Source organism: Eriocheir sinensis, unplaced genomic scaffold (assembly GCF_024679095.1).
Source record: "Eriocheir sinensis breed Jianghai 21 unplaced genomic scaffold, ASM2467909v1 Scaffold866, whole genome shotgun sequence".
NCBI lineage: Eukaryota > Metazoa > Arthropoda > Malacostraca > Decapoda > Varunidae > Eriocheir > Eriocheir sinensis.
In genome coordinates, this window is record NW_026112237.1 from 89,953 (window position 1) to 114,914 (window position 24,962).

The 24,962-nt window shown below is 40.1% G+C and overlaps 1 long non-coding RNA gene across 1 annotated transcript; it reads right to left on the reverse strand.

The window, feature by feature from the left end:
- Positions 1–215: 215 nt before the first annotated feature.
- On the reverse strand, positions 216–23,626 carry LOC126994751 (uncharacterized). The gene is made up of 4 exons (XR_007749546.1): positions 23,529–23,626; positions 18,014–18,087; positions 2,140–2,206; positions 216–730 (listed from the first exon to the last, which is right to left on the reverse strand). It is a non-coding gene; the product is annotated as an uncharacterized LOC126994751 (long non-coding RNA).
- Between the last annotated feature and the right edge of the window lie 1,336 nt (positions 23,627–24,962).

Here is a 24,962-nt window from a genome sequence, read left to right on the forward strand (position 1 = left end):
CTGCTATGCATAATATAAATTGCGCCAATGTGAAAAAAAAAAAAAAAAAAAAAAAACAAAGCGAAATAAAGAAAGGGGCAAGGGGGAAAGAAATAGAGAAAGCAGATGATTGTGTAGAGGAGGAAGAATGTCGAGAAATTATCAGAGAGAGAGAGAGAGAGAGAGAGAGAGAGAGAGAGAGAGAGAGAGAGAGAGAGAGAGAGAGAGAGAGAGAGAGAGAGAGAGAGAGAGAGAGAGAGAGAGAGAGAGAGAGAGAGAGAGAGAGAGAGAGAGAGAGAGAGAGAGAGAGAGAGAGAGAGAATGAGACTTCCTAATTTTAGACACAAGGCGGGAAGAAGGCGGTGCATACTGTAGCTCATTTTTTGTGATTGGTGGGAACAAGGATGGTGGGAGGAGCAATAGGATTTCAAGGACAGCATACGGCGTCTTTACTTAGTAACCAACACAAAGTACGGGACAACTCAATAGAAGAAGAAACAGAATAGAAATATGACGCCTACGTAGGCGTCATCGTATATGCTACTGGGGCTTCATGACGCCTACGTAGGCGTCATTGTATTGAAGGGGTTAACCCCATCGAGAACCTGTGGGCTTTGATGAAAGCCCACCTACGGGGTCGCAACACTTCAAGCATACCAAATCTTATCGCCGAGCTGCAAGACATCTGGGCAAACCTGTCCCCCAACCTCCTCCAGAACCTTGCCCTCTCCGTTCCCCGACGTCTCCAGAGCTGCATGAAGAAGGGATACGCGACAAAGTACAAGAGGTAGAGTAAGTACCCCATAAATACAATTTTTCTATTGTTTTGTTCACGTGTATGCCCGGCGTGTGGCAAAAAACTGCTCACGCCAATTTCAGTGGCGCTGACTGTGTATATACAGGTATGGATGAAAGTCGACAGCGTCTATACAGAGATGATTTTTTTTTTTTTTTTGGTAGTACTTACATCTGCCCTGCCGCTGGGAAGGGGTTAATTTCAATGGGGAAATTAGTTTTGGTTTACGAGTGTTTTGGTGTGCAAGCAAAATTCCAACACAAACTAAACTCGAAAGCCGAGGTAAGACTATTTCAGTACAAGGACACTCAAAAGGATCCAAAAGATTGAAACTAAGATGGTACCAGAAGTATCAAACCTGCCATACGAGACTAGATTAGAGGAACTGGCCTTACCAACACTGGAAGAAAGAAGAGAAAGAGGAGACCTGATAGCATTGTGCAGGAATACAAGTGGAATGAACGTGTTGGATAGAGATGATGAAGGGGGAGGCAACTAAGAGGACACAGCAAGAAACTGAGAAAAGGGACTTGTTTGAAAGACAAAAAAGTACAGTTTTCCACACAGGAGAGCGGATACATGGAATGGACTTAGCAATGACATTGTTGAAGCAGGCAGTGTCCATAAAATGAAAGAAAAGCTGGACAAATATAGATTGAGCAAATACACACACTAACACATATACACTCACACACACACACACAGATAATAAACAGCCATTGAGTCATGTTAATCGAATATTCGGTAATACGTATAACATGGTGAGAAATATAGGAATAGCATTCCACTACATGGGTAAGGATATGATGAAAAAATTAATTACCACTATGATCAGACCAAAGTTGGAATATGGGGAGGCAGTGTGGTCTCCCCATAAGAAGAAACACAAAGAAACTAGAAAGAATACAAAGGATGGCAACAAAAATGGTTCCAGAGCTGGAGGGATTGACATATGAGGAAAGACTTAAGGAAATGGACTTACCAACACTAGGACAAAGAGAAAGGGGAGACCTAATACAAATATATAAATTATTGAGCAAAATAGATGAAGTAGATAACGAGGAGTTACTACTAACAGAAGGAATTACCACCAGGAACACAGGAGAACATAGTAAAAAATTGAGGAAGGGAAGATGCTTAAGACATAAAAAAATATAGCTTCCCACAAAGAAATATAGAGGTTTGGAACAGACTAAGTGAGGATGTAGTATCGGCGAGGAGTGTGCAAAGCATTAAGGAAAAGTTGGACAAATGCAGATACGGAGACGGGACCACACGAACATAAAGCCCAGGCCCTGTAAAACTACAACTAGGTAAATACACACACACACACACACACACACTCCATCGTACATAACACTCACCAAAACAAGCAGAGACTTAAGAGTTTGATGAGCAGTATCATTGGGCACATCGCTGCCTCCAACACTCCTGTGGAAATATTCCAATAACAGTAAATCTGTTTATATCATTAATGTAAATAAGGTAATGGGTAAATCAATATTATGATACCTATATATGACTGTAAATATTTATCATGCATTTATAAAAGCAGTCCCTGCACCGTGATATATTCAGTTCAGTTCAGTCAACCATGTACTAAAGGGTATTTGGTCGACAACTCTCCCAGTACTCAGTTTTTTCTCCCCCCTCCCCTCCCTCCCCCATTGCCCTGCCTACACCATCACCCTTGCCTCGCCCTGATCCCTGTTGCTCTTCATACTTTTCCACATCCTGCTGCTACTCCTCCTCCTCATACTCCCCGCACTCAAAGTCCTATGCCTCCTTCTGCCATCACAAAGTTCCTCAGTGTGTGTTTACCTATTTGTAGTGAACAGGGCCTGAGCTCAAGCTCGGACAGTCCTGTCTCACAATCAATATTTGTCCAGCTTTTCCTTCATTTTATGGACACTGCCTGCTTCAACAATGTCTTTGCTGAGTCCATTCCATGTATCCACTCTCCTGTGTGGAAAACTGTACTTCTTTGTCTTTCAAAAAAGTCTCCTTTCTCTCTCTCTCTCTCTCTCTCTCTCTCTCACACAGACACACACACACACACACGGGACAGCGCAAGCATAACTCTTTTCCTGTATGTCACAACTAGGTAAATAAAAACACACACACACACAGAGTGAATGAACATACAAGATATAGAAGTGACGATGAACCGGCAAGACTGGACCTAGTACTAACAAAAGGAATATACATCAAGGATGAACTAAGGTATGGATGTCCACTGGGCAAGAGTGATCATGTAACCATAGAGATTGATACAGAAGTGGAGGTTACTAAAGAGGACGAATCTTACAAATCAAACAGGCTAAACTATATTAAGACAGACATGGAAAACCTTCGGAAGTTTTGCGAGAAAGTGGAATGGGATGAGTTACTGAGAAAAAATAAAGTACAAGAAAAGTATGATATCTTTATGGAAGCCTATAACACCGGTGTCAAAAAATATGTACCCGTATACAGACCCAAAGTTAAGGGTAGGAAGGACTGGTTTAATGCCAAATGTGCAAACGCAAAAGAAAAAAGGGACAAAGCATGGAAAAGACTAAAAAGAAGGAAGAATCAAAGAAACAAAGAAGACTTCAGAATGGCGAGAAATGAATATGTGAAAATAAGGAAAGAAGAAGAAAAGGGATATGAGAAGGATATTGTGGAAAAATGCAAAGAACAGCCCAAGTTGTTTTACAGATTTATAAATGGGAAGACTAAACCGAAAGAAACAATAGAAAGACTGAGAGACGGGAATGTGGAAGTCAATGACCCTAAAGGTATGGCAGAGTTATTAAATAGAAAATTCCAGCAAGTCTTTACCAAAGAAACAATCTTTATTGAGCCACAAGAGAATAAAATAGAAGTTCATATGGAAGAGATTATGGTAAACAAAGAAGAGATCCATAAATTACTGGGAGAACTAGAAGAGGGAAAAGCAGTAGGACCGGATGGAGTTTCTGGGTATATTTAAAAAAAATGTAGAGATGAATTAATTGTTCCAATATACGACATCATAAGATGCTCAGTAGCAACAGGTACGGTGCCCAATGAGTGGAGAAGGGCTGAAGTGGTCCCCATATATAACAGTGGAAGGAAAGATGAACCTTCAAACTACAGACCCATATCCCTGACAAGTGTTTTGTGCAAAATATGTGAGAAAATAATAAAGAAGCAGTGGACTGAATTTCTAGAAGAGCATAAGTTAATTACCAGCAAACAACATGGATTTCAAAAGGGCCGATCATGTGTTACAAACTTACTCAGTTTTTACTCAAGAGTGACAGACAGAACACAGGAAAGGGATGGATGGGTTGATTGTATTTATCTAGATTTAAAAAAGGGCTTTAACAAAGTTCCACATACAAGACTATTATGGAAACTGGAAAATAAAGGAGGATTGAAAGGAAATATGAAAAAATGGATGGCAAGCTACCTAATGGGAAGGGAGATGAGAACTGTGGTCAAGGACATAAAATCAGAATGGAGAAATGTAGAAAGCGGAGTACCACAGGGTTCAGTATTAGCAGCGATAATCTTCCTGGTATATGTAAATGACATGGCTGAAGGAGTTAATAGCTACATAAACCTATTTGCTGACAACGCTAAACTACAAAAACATATAAGAAACAAAGAAGACTGTGAAATATTGCAAGAAGACCTATACAAAATTTGGAAATGGAGTATGGACTGGGAGATGGAATTTAATGTGAAACAATGTCATGTTATGGAAATGGGTAAAAGTGAAACAAGACCAATCTGGATATACAAAATGGGAAATGGTGAAACATTAAAAAAAGTGCATGAAGAGAGAGACCTGGGAGTAGTGATGAGGGATGATAATCAACCAGAGAGTCATATAAATCGGATCTTTAGAGACACATATAACTTGGTGAGAAATATTGGCGTAGCATTTAACTACATGGACAAGGACATGATGAGAAGGCTAATCACTACCATGATAAGACCAAAATTAGAATATGCAGAGGTAGTGTGGTCCCCCCATAAGAAGAAGCATATAAAGAAACTAGAAAGAATACAGAGGGTGGCATCAAAAAAGGTCCCAGAGTTGGAGGGATTAATATACGAGGAAAGATTAAAGGAAATGAACTTAACAACACTGGAACAAAGAAGAGAAAGGGGAGACCTAATCCAAATTTATAAATTATTAAACAAAATAGATGAAGTAGATAATGAAGAAATGCTACTAACAGAAGGAAACATAAGCAGAAATACAAGAGGACAGATGAAGTAGATAATGAAGAAATGCTACTAACAGAAGGAAACATAAGGAGAAATACAAGAGGACAGATGAAGTAGATAATGAAGAAATGCTACTAACAGAAGGAAACATAAGCAGAAATACAAGAGGACAGATGAAGTAGATAATGAAGAAATGCTACTAACAGAAGGAAACATAAGCAGAAATACAAGAGGACAGATGAAGTAGATAATGAAGAACTGCTACTAACAGAAGGAAACATAAGCAGAAATACAAGAGGACACAGTAAAAAATTGAGAAAGGGGAGATGCTTGAGAGACACAAAGAAGTATAGCTTCCCGCAAAGAAATGTAGAGGTTTGGAACAGTCTGAGCGAGGATATAGTATCAGCACATAAACAATTAATTTAGAGAAACCTACAGGATGAAGCAAAATATAAGGGTATCATTCCATTATATGGACAAGGAAATGATGAAGAAAATAATAACAACACTGATAAGACCGAAACTCGAATATGCTGCAGTTGTGTGGTCGCCTCACAAAAAGAGGGATATCAGAAAGTTGGAAAGGAAGCAGAGAATTGCAACTAAAATGGTCCCAGAACTCTTGAATATGACGTATGAAAACAGACTGAGGGAGATGGACTTGACGTCACTGGAACAAAGAAGGGAGAGAGATCTGATCACACTGTATAAGTTGGTAAATAAATTTGATGAGGTGGATAGAGATGATCTCTACTGTGTGAATGCAGGGGCTGAGAGGACATGGAAATAAACTAAATAAAGGAACCTGTTTGAGTGACTCAGAAAAGTTTAGTTTTCCACAGGTCTGGCAAAAACAAAAAAAAAACAAAAAAAAAAAAAAGTTGTAACCATGTTTTTTTTGGTTTAAACTGTTTTTTGGGGTTTAAACATTCTTTTTTTTTCTTTTGTTTTTTTATTCCAGTAATTCTATCCGTATATACATATATGAGTTTGAGAAGGAATTATAGATAGATTTAGAGATGGATTTAGCAATATATTCATTTGATCTTCATACAATCTGTAAAAGAGGCAAAATGCAGCTTCTCTAACATGCTTTTTAATTGCAATGTTAAGGAGTAGTAAAACATGAAAGACCTTTTCCAATTTTCCAGTTGAATGCTGCAAAAACAGTTGGAAAAGAGAGAGAGAGAGAGAGAGAGAGAGAGAGAGAGAGAGAGAGAGAGAGAGAGAGAGAGAGAGAGAGAGAGAGAGAGAGAGAGAGAGAGAGAGAGAGAGAGAGAGAGAGAGAGAGAGAGAGAGAGAGAGAGAGAGAGAGAGAGAGGGGGCTTTCCTGGCTATATCCCGCACCGCATACTGCCGCTGCATCACACTCCCCGGTGTTAGGGGCGCTGTTATGATGATGACTGGACAACAATGGCCGCCTTAGCATACACAGACTGTACGTGTGTACAATTTACAGTCCACAGACGCCAGTGTCACCATGCAACATGGACAGCATGCATCTAATATCTACTGTGCTAGAACCTAAGTAATACTTATTCTGAGTTATTAATGAAAATAGTCACTAGGGCTGAAAATCATTAGAATAGTGGTCCTGGCAATTATTCAGGAGACGATTACCATTGCAGCTTCCAGGACAGTGACCCCCCCCTCGGTGATGACTGCATTCACGATGCCCCCCCTACAAAACCTAGTTACACTTTACCTCGCTGCTACAGTAATACACTACCGGTACACAACACTCACTTTGCTCCCGACCACAGCTCACAGTTCTGAATGACTAGAATCGTGAGTCACTCTTTCCCTTCCCACCAGGGTTGCCAGGTTTGGCATAATTATGCCAATTTGGTATATTCCAGGCCTGGTTGGCATACTGGAAATTTAGTTTTATGCCTAACCTCATTTGGCATAATTTTTGGTATATTCAGGGGTGTTTTTAATATAATTTCATTTATATTCATAATAAGGTGCTGAAAGTCAAAGACGTTGACCAGATTCTATGATATATCTAGTGAATAAAACATAAAAAAAAAGCATTATACACATCAGATGAGGGTACCGTTCCTCTTGGTACCATTTCAGGACCTAAAGTTCCTGATCACTGCATAACGCGTATTGTTCGTGTTGTTTCTATCATAGCCCCAGCTCAAATGGGCCTATGGAAAATATAATGCAAGGTTAAGCTGGGTTTCTCAGTGATGCACTTACTGCTCAGTAATACAGACTTGCTCTTTGCTTTCTATACCTGTATATTACAAATATAAATGTTTTGTATGCCACTGAAATTTAACTACCATTTTTTTTTTTTTGTGTGTGTGTGTGTATGTGTATGGATCAGCGCAGTAATGTATGAAATACATAACTGCTCTGTAGGAATTAATATAAATTTGTTGTACTCCATTATAAATTACACATACCTGATTTCTGTGGCTTAGTGCAGTACTGTATGTTATATGCATTTGCTCAGTAAGTTTCAGAAAACAATAAGTATGAATAAGTATTGTACTACATAATTATATATTTACACATAATTTAGCTACCAGTATTTTTCTGTAAGCATGGTTGGAAAGGATCTTTTTTAAACAATTTATTTGCTGTATAGTGAAATGGCAAATATATTTATTTATATAATGTACCAAATTATGTTTTCAGTTACTTTGAAAGTACAGCATTTGAATAGAGATTTGAGTTTACCAACTGACATTTTCATCCTGGTGTTAGTAAAATGACTGTGCATAATAAAAAATTAAAACCACAATACCTGATGAAACTAAAAAAGATTAAAAAAAACCACTGGTTTTATTGATGGGTTTTTGGTTTAAGCCAGGGGTGTCAAACTCATGGCCCGCGGGATAGTCATAAATGGCCCGCGGTATCACGGTAACTTCAATCTTGTTAATGTATTTTCTACCCTTGTTGGCCCCCATGACGGCACTTCAGAGTATGAATTGGCCCTCCAAGGGTTTTGAGTTTGACACCCCTGGTTTAAACTGCCAACCCTGCTGTACATAATTAAAATTTTACATATAGTTAAAACCACAATACTGATGAAACTAACAAAGATACACACACACACACACACACACACAAAAGAAAAAAAAAAATGGTTTTATTAGTTGGTTTAAAACACCGTTTTTTTATTGGTTTAAAGTGCCAACCCTGGTTTTCCACATAGAAGCATTAGAGGTTTGGAACAGATTAAGTGAAGAAATAGTATCGGCGAAGAGTGTGCAAAGTTTCAAGGAAAAGTTGGATAATTATAGATACGGAGACGGGACCACACGAGCGTAAGCCCAGGCCCTGTAAAATTACAACTAGGAAAATACATGGAAGAGCTTGAGGGAAGAGGTGGTGGAGGCGAGCAGTGTCCACCAAATGAAGGAAAGGCTGGATGAATGTAGATATGGAGACAGGACTATTAGAGCTTAGCTCGGGCCCAGTAGACTACAAATAGGTGAACACACACACACACACACAGAAATGAAGAAGAAAGGGAGAAATGGAATGAATTACTAACAGAGGCAAAAGACAGAAATAATGTAAGATCTGAAGAGGAAAAAGTGGTGTTTTTTGAAGAGTTATGGGAGATCGAGTCAGAAAGTGGTACAGAAGGGAGAAGATGAAAGAGAACGAAAGTTAGACAAGATCAACACAATAAAGGGATTGAATGTGATGTATACTAGGGATGTACCGATGTATTGGTATCGGTGTCGGTGGTATCGGCACATTTTAAGAGTATCGGTATCGGCTGATTTTCTGCCGATATTATCGATACTTGAAGGAGTTTAGTACGTCGCATGTCACTCGTTGCAAATAATTTTGTTCAATAGAAATTGTATTTTTTAAATTGTTGAAAAAGTATTAGAAAAGTGTAATTATCTAGTATCATGATAGGTCTATTATATGGTTTGGAATTTCCCGCGATTTAATTCTCCTCACTTTAAACGATGATTCATATTACTTTGAATGCAAGTATATAATACTTAGTATACAGTATAGCCTTTGTTACCACGGACGCGTACAATACAGTTTCAGTAGCTTCGGCTCGGGACTGGCGGAGCCCCTCCACTCACCTCATTTGCCTGCCTCAGTCAGTCAGACAGTCGCCCCGCAACGGGGGACGCTGCCAGGGTCTGGGGATTTCTTCACAGTCTAAATGTATGGCAATTAAGTTAAAGCTAACCTAGCTGAGTCAACTAGACCTCACGAGGCGCCTCCTCCCTTGCTTTCTTCCCTCCTACTCGTATGGTGGAACAACGAGTCGTGGGTCTTTTTTTTTCTTCTTAACATTCGATATTGCCCTGTAGCTGCTGGAATTGTGGTATATATATATATATAGATATATATATATATATATATATATATATATATATATATATATATATATATATATATATATATATAAAAATAAAAAAATAAAACAGTGCACAGGTATCGGTATCGGTCAAATATTGGGGTATCGGTATCGGTGAAAAGTTTGGTATTGGTACATCCCTAATGTATACAAATGTAGACGGACTAATATCTAGTAAGCTGGAATTACAAGACTACCTACAAGAGAAGGAGCCAATGATAGTATGCCTAACAAACTAAACTAAATGAAGACATCCAAATAGTGTTTGATAAAAGTACAATGTATGGAGGAAAGATAGAGTGGGCAAAGGTGGTGGAGGAGTGATGATAATGACAAAGAAGGAGTTATTAGTAAAATCAGTAGTATAAGGAAAAGGAAAAGCAGAAATAGTGAGTGTGTAAATTTGGAGAACAAAAACAGAGAAAGGATGACGATCACAACAGCGTATGTACCACCTAGAACAAACTCATGGAGTAAAGAAGAACATGAAATCATGATTGAAGATACCATTCAGAGTTTAAGTAGAATACTCAAGGCAAACAAAAGAGTACTACGTATTAGTTGGTGATTTTAATTGTAAAGAGGTAGATTGGGAGATGTTTGAAAGCGGTGGTGGAGATATGGCATGGGGGGAAAGATTGTTAAGATTGATGATGGAAAACTTGATGATGCAAAGGGTGAAGAAAAACACAAGATATTGAAGTGACGATGAACCAGCGAGACTGGACCTGGGGTTAACAAGAGGAATACACTTGAAGGATGAATTAAGGTACGGATGCCCTCTGGGAAAGCGTGACCACATGCTCATAGAGATAGAAATGGAGGAGGAAGGAAGTGAAGAGGATGAATCATATAAAAGGTTAAACTATAGGAAGGCAGACGTGGAAAATCTTAGGAAATATTACGGAGAGCTGGACTGGGATGAGCTAATGGGAACAAGTGAAGTGCAAGAAAAGTATGATATTTTTATGGAGGCATATAAAACAGGGGTTAAGAAGTTTGTACCAGAATACAGGCCTAAAAAAAAAGAAGAAAAAAAAGGGCTGGTTTGATGCAAGGTGTGCTGAGGGAAAAAAAAAAAAAAAAAAAAAAATTTAAGGTATCGAGAAATGAATACGTGAAAATAAAGAAGGAAGAAGAAAAGGGATATGAAAAGGATATTGTGGAAGAGTGCAAGGAACAACCTAAACTATTTTATAGATTCATAAATGGTAAGATTAACCCTTTCATTGCCAAACGCTTGCAACGGGCGTTAGGCGTATTTGCTGGTGGCGCTAAACGCTCGCTGCGACCTCCAGCTGCACTCAAATCTCCCGTGTATGAGAGTGTTCCAACACTAATTCTCACAACACAACACAGGATTGCCAATTGAGTGGGTTCTTCACTAAATTTGGTGGAAAATCATGTCAGCCCAGCGCGGAAAATCTACGGACGAGCAACTGGTGGATGTTAATTGTTGACCAATATAGCGACATTTTTGCATAGCTTCACCTATCACATGACTGATATTTTGACCAAATAGTTGTAAATTTTGCAGTTGGCAATACTGCCCTACCAGCACCCCATCATCAAGAGATCTACAGTAGTTGCCTTACGGCTGACCGTCGCGCACATATAAATATATGTCTTCACAGGCAACACCCCCTGAACGTGCCTGTACTTTTGCAAGAGAGGCTTACATTACTGATTCGTATAGATCTTGGCCTCCTCTTTCCAATGGTGTTTTTGTTTTGTAGCTGTGATGAATAGTTTTTGAGATACAGTGGTTAAAAGAGCGAGCACTAGCGTCACTTGCTGGTGGTGCTAAAAGCTCACTGTGAGCGCCAGTCGCACTCACAGCAAAAAACACCCCCTGAACGTGCCTGTACATTCGCAGGAGAGGCTTACATAACTGAATCTTATAGATCTTGGCCTCCTCTTTCAAATGGTGTTTTTGTTTTGTAGCTGTGATGAATAGTTTTTGAGATATAGTGGTTAAAAGAGATCCCCTTCCCCCACTGGGGTGCCCGAGTGCGCCTGAGGGGATAGTCTCATTGCGAGCGCTTAGCAATGAAAGGGTTAAACCAAGAGAAACAATTGAAAGACTGAGCGATGGGAATGTGACAATCGATGAACCTAAAGACATGGCGGAATTACTAAACAAAAATTCCAGCAAGTTTTTACTAATGAATCAATATTTAATGAGCCACAAGAAAACAAGATAAATGTTCATATGGAAGAAGTTACAGTAAATAAAGAGGAGATATATTAGTTGTTGGGAGAGCAGGAAGAGAGGAAAGCTGTAGGACTGGATGGAGTCTCAGGGTATATATTGAAAGAATGCAGAAATGAGCTGGTTAGACCAATATATGACATCATTAAATGCCCAATAACAACTGGTAAGTACCAAAGGAGTGGCAGAGGGCTGAAGTGGTCCCTATATACAAAAGTGGAAAAAAGGAAGAACCCCTGAACTACAGACCTGTATAATTGACCAGTGTAGTATGTAAAATATGTGAGAAAGTGATAAAGTAACAATGGACGAGATTTCAAGAAGAGCATAATATAATCACAAGTAAACAATATGGCTTAAGAAAAGGGGTGTGACAAACTTACTGAGCTTTTACTCAAGAGTGACAGACAAAATACAGGAAAGGGACGGATGGGTTGATTGTGTTTACTTGGACCTGAAGAAGGCGTTTGACAAAGTTCCACATACAAGACTACTATGGAAGCTAGAGAATAAAGGAGGATTGAAAGGGATTATGAAAAACTGGATGGAAAGCTGCTTAACCCAATCTGATCCGATGCTTTCAAATTTTCGCACCTTTAACATCCAGCATCGTACTCATTTATCTGAACAACGATAACACTCATGAACACTTAATACTGGTACTGAGTCAATAGTGTAAAACAATAATGAAGAATGAGTGAAAAGATGCTAGTGGGCAAAAAAAAAAAAAAAAAAAAAAAAAAAAAAAACCTCTCGTCACAGGCTTGGAGAAAGAATGGAGACATCTCCACTCGCCAAACTATCGTACACACGCATCATGTACCTTGCTGTTAATTTTATTGTTCAGGAAAAATCAGCACAAAATAGACAGCGATGATGATAAGAGATAGTTACGTACAAGTGTGTGTGTGTGTGTGTGTGTGTGTGTGTGTGTGTGTGTGTGTGTGTGTGAGAGAGAGAGAGAGAGAGAGAGAGAGAGAGAGAATTTTGAAGTGCTGTACCATATAAAAAATAGGTTGTATAATCATACCTTTTCTTGTTATATTTACAGAAGCTATTGATAGGCTATTCCTGATATAGAATACTCTCTCTCTCTCTCTCTCTCTCTCTCACACACACACAAGAGGACACAGTAAAAAATGGAGGAAGGGAAGATGCTTGAGAGACATAAAGAAATATAGCTTTCCGCAAAGAAATATAGAGGTCTGGAAAAGACTAAGTGAGGACGTAGTATCGGCGAGGAGTGTGCAAAGCTTTAAGGAAAAGTTGGATAAATGTAGATACGGAGACGGGACCACACGAGCGTAAGGCCCAGGCCTTGTAAAACTACAACTAGGTAAATACATACATACACACACACAGAAGGGGAAATGAGAAGGGTGTGGGGAGGGAGTGGCAGCAGGATGACAGGTGGTAGTGGGGGGAATCTGGAGCTGACCTGTGTAGGCCATTCGGCCTCTTGCAGTCTCCTTATGTTCTTAAGGGAGAGTCAGGTCAGGGCTTTGGTCAGTACATGACATGACTCACTTCTGCCCCTCCCTCCACACACCCTTCCCATTTCCCCTTCTGTGTGTGTGTGTGTGTTTACCTAGTTGTGAAATACAGGAAAAAAGCCATACTAGGCTCGTGCTGTCCCGTCTCCATAACACTTATTATCCAGTTTGGCTTTAAATTCATGAATTGTTTTTGCACACACAGTCTCCTCGTCAAGTCCGTTCCATGTTGTTATGCTTCTGTATGGAAAACTGTATTTCTTGATGTCTCTCCTACAGTCGCTCTTCTTCAATTTCTTACCATTGCCTCTTGTTACACTTTTGTCACGTACCACTAGGTCTTCCCTGTCCAATTTCTCCAATCCCTCTTGTATCCTGTACAATGCTATTAGGTCCCCCTCTCTCTTCTGCTCTCCAGTGTTGTTAGTCCCAATTTCTCCAGTCTTTCTTCATAAGTACGTTCTCTCAGAGTTTCCGGTAATTTAGTCGCTGCTCTTTGTATTCTTTCCAACTTTCTAATTTCTTTCTTCAATCTAGGTGACCACACTAATGCTGCATATTCCAGTCTCGTATGTATCATCGATGTTATTAGTTTCTTCACCATTTCTTCGTCTAGATATGTAAATGCTGCTTTTATGTTTCTAAGAAGATTGTATGTTTCCCCAGTTATCCTATTTATATGTTTTCCAAAGGATAACTTGTCTGTTATTGTCACTCACAGATCTTTTTCCTCTGTTTTTTTCATGATTCTTTCATTACTCAGAAAGTAGTTCCCCGATATTTGTCTACTGCTCTTATCAAACTCCATCACACTGCATTTCTTTGTACTGAATGTCATTTCCCATTTGCGTGACCATTCACTTATTCTATCGAGATCTTGGCTCAGGGCTACACAGTCTTCTTCATTAGCCACCCTCCTCATTATTTCAGCATCATCAGCAAACATATTCATATAGCTTGTCACCCCTTCTGTCATGTCATTAATATATATTGCAAACATAATCGGAGCCAACACCAATCCTTGGGGGACTCCACTCGTCACTTCCATCCAGCTTGATTTATTATTCCTGATTACCGTTCTCATTTCTCTCTTCATCAAAAAGTCCATAATCCGATCCAACATTGAACCTCCCAGGCCTCCAACATGATTGAGTTTCCATATTAATCGCTTGTGGGGCACTTTATCAAATGCTTTCCTTTAGTCCAAATACACGCAATCCGCCCAACCGTCCCTCTCCTGTATTATATCAATTACTCTTGAATAGAAGCTTATCAGATTAGTTACACAAGATCACCCTCCTCTGAATCCGAATTGACTATTTGTTAATATACTGTTGCTTTCTAAATACTCCACCCATCTGTTTTTTTTATAATTTTCTCACACATCTTTGCTACTACACTTGTTAATGACACTGGCCTATAGTTCAACGGATCTTCCTTACTTCCTCCTTTATATATTGGGACGATGTTAGTCCTCTTCCAGTCTCTTGATACCTTCCCTTGTGCTAGTGAGACATTAATCAAGTTGCTCAACTTTCCAGCTATTTGCTGGTTACACTCTTTTAGCACCCAATTTGATAGACCATCCAGAAGACCACCTATCAACCCGGACTCTAGCTTCTAGGATTAAAGACGAGCTCTGGGAGGGCAACATGAGCCAATGCAAGATGGCGCCACTATAAAACACTCGCCTGCGCCACAACGGGCTGGGCCGACCATCAGGACCCACTGGGAAGAAGCCTTGGGCCGACCATCAGGCCCCACCGGGAAGAAAGTTTTATATATATATATATATAAAAAAAATATATATATATATATATATATATATATATATATATATATATATATATATATATATATGTATATATATATATATATATATATATATATATATATATATATATATATATATATATATATATATAAATAAATAAATAAATAAATAAAGTCCTGCTGATTTCCTCGCATCCAGTTCTTCCAGTAATTTCCTAACTTCATCTGCTGATGTTTGTATTCTCTCCAGACCCACTCTGTTCCCCGGCACTGCATCTACACCTTCAAACTCACTCTCCCTTGTGAACACTGTTTGCAAACAATTATTCATCACTTCTACTATTTCACTTATACTATCAAAAGTTTCACAATTAACTTTAACTTTCTGAATCTCATCTCTATTTTTCAACTTTCCATTTATGAACTTATAAAACAGTTTTGGCTGGTCTTTGCACTTATCTACGATATTTTTCTCAAAATTCCTTTTTTCTTCTCTTCCTACTTTGACATAAGCATTCCTCTTCCTTTTGTACTCATTCCATAGATCCATCCTCCTATTTTTTCTCCATTTGTTCCATGCCTTCTCCTTTTCCTGCTTGGCGTCTACACACTTTCTATTGTACCACTCTTCTCTTGATTTCCGGCCTTCTTTCATCCTTGGTACCCACTTTTCCAATCCTTCATTGTAAATCCGTTGAAAGATAGCCCATTTTTCCTCCACATTATCAGCCTCAAAAAAAGTATCCCATTGTGCTGCCTCAAAATGTTCCCCAAGTTGTTCAAAATTTGCCTTATTAAAGTTAAACCATTCTTTCCTGTAGTCCTCATTCCTGATTATTTTACCTCCTTCTCGTAATATGTACTCGATAAGTACGTGATCGCTGTTCCCTATAGGGCTCTTATAGTTCATCTCCTCTATGAGATCCAGCTCCCTGGTGATTATCAAGTCCAATCTAGATGGCTCGTCTTCTCCTCTGAATCTTGTATTTTCCTCCACCCACTGTGTGAGGACGTTATCTATAACCAATTCCAAAACCTTGTTCCCCCATGAAGCTTCACTTCCTTCCGTTGACCAGTTTTCCCATGACACTTCCTTACAATTAAAATCCCCCATTATCAGAATCTTATCCTTCTCCTCCAGCAATCTCCTTAGGGAATCCAATGTGTCTTCCAGCTTCTTCTTGTACAATTCCTCTGTCCATAAATTGTTTTTTTGGAGGGACATACACCACTACAATATTTCTGCATCCTCCCCTGCATTCTTAGTCCCACATTTAAGACCTCCGCTTCCCCTTTGCCATAGGTGACCCCCTCCACAGTCAATTCTTTTTTCATCAATAGCATCACTTCTTGTTTATTTTCTCTATTTCTCATCCATACATTATATTTACCATCCCCTATGATAAATGCATCTATACTGCCAGACAATTTGGTTTCCATAATCCCCATAACACCTGTTTTTTCCTTGCTCAGGTAATCTCCTATTTCTAACATTGGCGATATTAACCCGTTCACATTAGTGTATGCCACCTTCAAGCTGTCTCCTCTTCCCTTCTGTACCACTTCCTTAGGTCCATGTCCATCACTCTCCAGAAAAACTTCTTTTTTTTCCTCTTCTGGATAAAAACCCATTCACAGTAGTGTATGCCACCTTCAAGCTGTCTCCTCTTCCCTTCTGTACCACTTCCTTAGGTCCATGTCCATCACTCTCCAGAAAAACTTCCTTTTTTCCTCTTCTGATCTTCCTTCATTCTTTTCATTAGCTTGATTCTTCAATTCTCTTATCGTGTTCCTTTCCTCCACACTTGTGTCCTTTCTTACCCAGACTTTTTTGTAGGCCTCTGTTCTTGCTAACTTCCATGCCTTTCCCACCACTTCTTCCGCAGCAGCTTGAGACCTAAATCTAATTTTTACTGGTTGTTGGGCTCCTTCCTCGTACTTCCCAAGCCTGAATACTTCCTTGATCTCCCCTACCAGCTCATGATCTTCTTCCTGAATTGCTTCAATTACTTGTGTGTGTGTGTGTGTGTGTGTGTGTGTGTGTGTGTGTGTGTGTGTGTGTGTGTGTGTGTGTGTGTGCATGCATGTGAGTGAGTGAGTGAGTGAGTGAATGAGTGAGTGAGTGAATGTGTGTATGTGTGTGTGTTCATATAATCTACGGGGAAGGAGAAAGGGAGGAAGAGAGTGATAGAGTGAGAGATAAGACTAAAGATAAGAGGGTGTGAGAAAGGAGGAAACAGGGAAATGAGTGGAGAAAATGGGACAGGAAAAGAAGAGAGAGGTAGGGAGGAGTGAACAGCGCAATAGGCAGTGACGGAAAAATAAATAAATAGGTGGGTGACTTAGGTGCTTATTTAGGTGTGTTCCGACAAGTTGATTTATATCGTTTTCATTTTTTAGGCTAGAAAATGATTATTTTACCGCACAAATATTTGAAATAATAAATATATAAAAATACCTATAAACCGCAAAATTCCGCGATATAGTGAAAAATCCGTGATACAGTGAACCGCGATATGGCGAGGGATTAAGACCTTGGAGCGATAATCACAGAGAACTTGTCTCCAGAAAGACATGTGAATAAAATATCAGCTGAGACATACAACCTGCTGAGGAACATCAGAGCAGCGTTCACATTCCTTGATGAGGACATGGTAAGGAAATTAATTGTGACCTTGATACGCCCTAGACTAGAATATGCATCAGTGGCTTGGTCGCCATCACTTAAGAAACACGTTAGAAAACTGGAGAGGATACAGAGAGCGGCAACAAAAATGGCACCAAGGCTGAGCCTTATGAAGAAAGATTGCTGAGGCTGAACCTCCCTACATTGGAAAGTAGAAGAGAAAGAGGAAATTTAACAGCAGTGTATAGGGTGATGAATGGTCTAGAGAAATTGGATGGAGAGGACCTTTTGATAAGAGAGAAACTTAAAGAGGAAATGGAAAACTGTTGAGAAAAGGAAATTGTAGAAGACATCAAGAAGAACAGCTTCCCGCAGAGATGTGTTGGGGTCTGGAATGGGCTGGAGAGGGAAGTGGTACAGGCTAAGTCAATAAGCGCATTTAAGGCCAAATTAGACGTAAGTAGTTGGAAAGACGGGACAGCACGAGCATAGCTCCGTTCCTGTAAATCACAACTAGGCAACTACGTAACTGGGTAAATACAGACACACACACTCCATCCTACATAACACTCACCAAAACATCCATGAGGAGCTTGATGGGCAGGATCACTGGGCCCGTCACTGCCGCCACCACCATCGCCAACACTCCTGTGGAAATTATTCCAAGCATAGTAAAGTTGTGTGTATGGTAATGGGTAAATTACCATGAGTTATGGTAAAAGTGTATCATGCATCTATAAGCACCGTGCCTTTATTATGATGCGGCAACTAATCGGGCTTAGAGTAGAGGAGTCAGGCAGAGGCTGGAGTCAACATCATCTCCGCTGGTCTTCTCGGATTCAAGTTTTAGCAAAAGTTTTTCACTCGTGATAATTTGTCCTGACTCAAGCAGTGTTTAGAATGTACACACAGATACCTCTCAGGGGAGTGTTCAGTACATGCAAGTGTGTACCTCTCAGGGAAGGGTTTGCTACATACTTAAAGTTTTGTGCCATCAAACAATTATACTCCAGTCATTTGTTTTGATGTATACTTTATGGCTTGAGGAGTATTAAGAAGACTTTGGAATTCATGAATGTAATGTTTTCCATATATGTACAGGTAGCCCTTGAGTTACAACGGATGAGAATTGCCACCCCTTGCACTGACGACCAGCCAGTAATATCGTTAATACACCTGTCCTCCTGCATTCACAGATTCTTTTCCCAATTGCACAGAGGTGGCTGCAGAAGGATTTTCATGACACACAAACCGTCGTCAGCTGTTGGAGCGCAAAACGTTGCCGCCAATCTTCTCCCGCCTATTTTGAAGGACCAGGAAACATGACAAATTTACCTACATTGTGGGGTCAGGGCCTCAGGATAGGTTTTGTCTGGGGGGGAGTGTGCCAAAGTGAGTGAAAAGTGCCACAGCTGAACTTGCCTGGGCAAAAATGGCGAGGAGATATGAAGAAGAAATATTTGAGGCGGAGGGCTTTCCTGTTTCTCGCCAGGCCAAATGTCACCCCGGGATTATGGTTACGAATGAGACGATCAGAGACAGAAGCAGAGGATTCAAAGGAGGAGGTAAGGGGTATGAGGGAGGACTTGAGGAGATTTGTGAACATTTTCAATGACCTGAAGAAGGAACTAGTTGCCAGAAGGGAAAATGGAGACGGAGATGGGACCACACGAGCGTAAGCCCAGGCCCTGTAAAATTACAACTAGGTAAATACACACACCCTGGAGGGAGGAGGTAGAAGGAAGGAAGAATGAAAGAGAACAGAGACAGCAGGAGGATGAAAGGGAGGCAGGGAGGGGAGGCCGCGTCGTTGAGCCGAGGGGGGTGGTGAGATAAGCACTCACTACCCAGCCACTTGGCAACTCAAAGGAAGAGGAACTCCACTACTCCACATATGCGCATATATCATTTCTTTCTCATTATTTTTGTTATTTTCTGTTAAAATTGATTGTTACTGTCAAGTACAAATGCACGCAAGACACACTTACGTTATTACACCACAATAACACTGAAAGTCAAATAAGACATTGTATCACATACCGAGTCTCTAGGTATAGTCAGAACAGAATACGGAATCACTCAGGAACAACTAAAACAAAATGTAATTACGACGCCGACGTCGCCATATATTGCACTGGGCACTTCATGAGGCCGATGTCGGTGTCGCCATACAGAAAGGGTTAATCAGTGTCTGTATTCAAAGATAAATTGTGTGTGATGAATGTTCAGTGTGCTGGAAATTATTGTTGGATATTTAATTGTGATACTACAGGTAACTCGATTTACGCGAGTTTGCTTTACGCATTTTTTAAATAACGCGGGGTCCAAAATCCAAATAAATGTTTAATTTACATGACTTTTCACTTATACGCAACATTTTACGGAGTGGCCACCATATGTCTCATGCAACTGGACTCACACGGCGCCGCGGCCACACAGCTGAGCTCAATTCTTCCCGCGCGCCAATTGAACAACAATACAGAACCCACGTTACTCAACAATAGGGGTGGGCAGGTACCGGTATCAGCTATACGGTACGGTACTGGTACCAGACTGTTCGGTACCAGTACCAATACTAGCCAGTCGCTCATGGTGTCCCTCATTTCTTCCTCACACGAGTGAGGCTGACACTGAGTGCCCGAGTGGATATTTCGGTGACATGGATACTCTCTCTCTCTCCCCACCACCCCTTGTCACCTGATCCGCACCTTCGCCGCCACTCAGCTCTGTTAGCCATGCAAATGTGACTCAAAGTGATTTTCCCGACGACACACATTCCTGGTCACGGCAGAGGAGGAGGAGGAGGAGGAAGGAGGGGGAGGAGGACGGAGGGAGGGATTAGGGTGGAAAAGAAGGAAGGGAGGGAAGGAAGGAAAATTTAGGTCACGCAAATGAGAAACCGACAGTCCCCATTTCCTTTTTTTTTGTAGTGATGGAAAGTACTATGGAAGGAATGGAGTATGTGATATTATTCGTGAAAGAAATTAAGACACTCGCTCACTCACTACGATATTTGAAAATAAGTGCATTGAAGACTATTATTGAGGCTAACGTTGAAATTGTTGACGGCCCTCACAGGAGTGCTGCATCAGCGCTGGAGCAGGGCCTGAAACCTCATCAACGGTCAACGGTAAACTAATACCCACACCTACACAGTAATAGATGAACACTAACACCCACATCCACACAGTAACAGATGGGCCACTAACACACCCACACCCACAGTAATAGATGGACACTAACACCCTTCCCCACACTGTAATATATTGATGAGCCAATAACACACCCACACCCACAGTAATAGATGGACACTAACACCCTCCCCCACACTGTAATATATTGATGAGCCAATAACACACCCACCCACACAGTAATAGATGGACACTGACACCCTCCCCCACACTGTAATATATTGATGAGCCAATAACACACCCACCCACACAGTAATAGATGGACACTAACACCCTCCCCCACACTGTAATATATTGATGAGCCAATAACACACCCACCCACACAGTAATAGATGGACACTAACACCCACACCCTCACAGTAACAGATGAACACTAACACCCACACCCTCACAGTAATAGATGGACACTAACACAAACACTAACACAGTAACATGGCGGGGAAAAGCTGATGAGCTCTCTTACGGTAAATATGTGCCTCCCAAAATGGCTGGCCTTTGCGGGGCAGCTGAAAAGTGATCAGCTGATCGCTGCTGATGACGTCATGTGCAACCCCTCTATACTACGGCTAGGTGAGTGGAAATTGCTGATTTTCACTATATTTCCCACTGCGCTCACTCTTAACCAATAAATTGTAGTGGTGTACCCAGAAAATTGAAAAGGGGGGGGGGGGCTAATATATGTTTGTATATATATATATATATATATATATATATATATATATATATATATATATATATATATATATATATATATATATATTTTTCTGCATCCAGAATTTTTTTCCAAGTGCAGGGATCGCATACAGCTTGGGTATTTGGGTTAGATCGTTAGGCTAAATCTTTTTTATTTTTTTTATAAATACATGCATTGATACATACATATACATACATTGTATATTTTAGAAATTTGTTGGTAGTATATAAGTACAACATAAATCTGGGGGATTTAAATAATTTGAAACGTATTTATTTTGTTACTTGAGTGAACATTGCTTTTACTCTTGTTCATTTCTGTAATTTGCAATGCAAAGATTTACCCTCAAAACAACACTTTAGAACTACATGTTCAGATAAAAAAGTAATATACTGGCAAGGATCAAAAAGTTATATTCATACATGTTGTGTAGTCCTCGTTTATACAGGCTGCTGCTGAAATACATAATTTTTACAAAATACATGGAAAGCGGGTCAAGTAGTTTATGAATATAAAATAAGAATTAACTAAATGAATTAGTCACCGTTAACAACAATACATTGAAACTGGTTTACCTCAAATTTGGGCGTCTGTTCTTGCGTGCAAATTCATCAAGGGCTTCATCATGATCAAAATTTAGGTCATTGTCACTGATCATGATTTATTTTATTGTGTTCCTAAGGTATGTTTTAAGCAATTTAAGGACACTAAGGAATCGCTCATTGGTGGAAGTCCTGACAGGTAGAGTTGAAAAATCTGCAATAAGATGGAAAGATTTGGATATGTGCCCAATTTTTTGGCACATGCCAATGTCTCGTCTCTGAAGAACTTCCTTTGGCCTCTCATGAGATTCATGACGCTTCCAATAACTTTGCCACCATAGATATTCAGCTTCAATGAGATCTGCATCACCAAGAAATTTTCCATTAAATTCAACTGCCTCCTTCAGTTCATTAAAATCATTATCAACTGAAAGAGAGGGAACAAGATTTCCCAACAAGACTCCTATCGTGTTCAGATGCAAAGCTTCCCTGAGTTGTGTCAGCATAGAGTCCAAAAATGTGAGAAAAATAGCTCCTCGTTAGTAGTCCTGTGGAGTTGCTGATTGAGGGTTAGCCTTATGTTTCTGACAGCCACTGACTGCTCAAGGCTTCTGGATGATATCTCCGTACCTTTCCTCTGCTTGGGCAAAAAGTTGGTTGAACTTATCTCCATCACGATAAGACTGAAGTACATCTATGCAGCTATGTACATTTCCAAGAGCATCCATCAGTTTTTGTTGTGACCCCTGCAGCTTCTCTGGCAAGGGTTTAGTGACACTTAGAACTGAGGTGAGCACTTCCAAACCCATGAGAAAACCTGGGTCACTTATTGCTTTCTTGAAAGCAGTTGCTTGTCCAATTACTTAATTCAGAGTCCTTGTTCGTTGATAAACCGTCAAGTAATGCCACTACTGCAGGATATACTTCACTGAAGATTAGGCTTAACTGCCTACTGATTCTTCACCCACCGTGTTTTGCAGTAATTACTCTTATTCATTATTTCATCATTATGTACCTACCTAATTAACTGAATTGTCCGGGGCATCAGTTGAGTCAGTGGTGACTTTTCTTACACCAGATAAAGTGAAGTGTTTTCCGCCATTTCATGGGCAAGGAGGAAATATGTAAAGAATGGAAAGGCACAAATCCCAGGCCTGCGTGAATTCAAGAAATGACACACGCCATAGAAAATAGTACTACATCAAAAGAAAGTGAAGTTTACCAATCATGATTTTCAAAAATTTGGAATTTATGGTCAGAAAATATTATACGAATAACATGAATACTGTATACGGCCACGTGAGCCTACGTCGTCAAGGAATGTTTCTCAAAATAGATCACCTGCTCTTATTCAACTCAGCAGGTCCATTGTTCAGGTGCTGAACATACAATAGTTATACTCGGCCACTCTACACTGTCCACGGTCAAGCACAAAACGGTCATTAAAGGTGGTAATAAAGCGGCAAAGGTCGACTTCACAGGTCTCATACGCGTCTCGCGTCGCCTGCCACTCTCCCCGTCAAAGTACAGAAGCATATTACATACCACTGTAACCAGACAAGTTCGCTTGGTGCCTCTAGGGTATAAGTATATAGTCCTCCAATCACTTTGACAGCACCTTACACCTGAAATCAAGTAAATATGAGAGGAAAGAAGGCTTACTCTTAAGACTTGCGTGCTCTCTGCCCGTGCCGTCCGTCTCGTATCCCTCGCCTCTTCTTCCTGCTGGCTCCCCCGTCCCGCTCCCTCTAAAAACACCCCTCAACCGCTCAGTTGACAAATTGACATTGCACTTATCACACAATTTTATGAAACCATAATTTTATCACTTTACTTTTTTTCACTCATAGCACACATTATATCCTTCCATTAATTAACTCAAAACCAAACCAAACGGTAAATAACTCGGTCACTCGGTGCCACTGAGTTCTCAACTACACACACACACACACACACACACATTCGTAATCGTAACACTAATTCTTATTATTTTTGTAATAAATATTTATTCATTAATATTTTTTTTCTCGGCAAAAGGGAGGGGGGGCCATGGCCGATGCCACCCCCCCCTCGGTACGCCACTGTACTGACTTCAAAATACATCATTCCTTTCCTTCAAGTTTTCCTCTTTCGAATGAGACCAACCAGAAGTCTCTGCGCTGCGTGCGTGCTGAGATATGACGAGTATAAGGCCCGTACCAAGAGTCACGAAGGTTTAGCGACGAAGATCGAAGGTCTGCGGGAGAGACGAAGGGAATTCACGGTCTACCCCGTGTCTTCCCTCAGACCTTCGATGAAAAATGTTCATTTTCCAAATTTGGCGTGACAAAGAGTTGCGGTTCAGTTACAACAACCTGAGAAATTTTTTTCCCTAATTGGAAAGTCATATATTATAGTTGCAGCGAATATGTTTTTCTTGTTTACAACAACAGCACGCGCCTTCAAAGCACAGAGGTACCAGCCAGGCGGGAACCTTCGTGGCTCACATTCTCCAACGATCTATGGGTTTTCAAATTCTTTCTCATTTCAGTTAAGACATCTGGCTCTGCAAGTGCAAACAAAGGGTATCTTAATAATTTACTGCATGCAAATAACGATTAATAATGGAAAAAAATACATGAAATAATAAATAATAACGAATGCGATGCTAGGCTATTTCGAATATATTAGGCTACCCATGTTATTTATACATGCAACATCAAAATTCCTTGAGTATAGACACTTGCAGAGTCGTATGTCACTTTATATCCCTTAATGAGATGAAATATGAGTATCTGAAAGGCTGTAGATCGTTCGTGTATGATCAAACTATACTGTTTGAAATACAAAGTTGTTTCTTCGTGTTCTTGTATGGTATATTATCGATGCAAATCTTCTGTTTGCTGTTCATATACGATGGTTTAAGGATTTTTTGGATACACAAACATTCAAATGATCTTCACGCAATCACAAACTCACAATTAATGCGCAGATGCCACATCTACGTTCACGAGTGGACAGACGGAATGAAACGGACAATATTATGGCTGTAATAGCACCATGGAGGTATCATATCTCCATGAATAGCACTGTGTGTTTGCATGTGTCTGCGTGAAA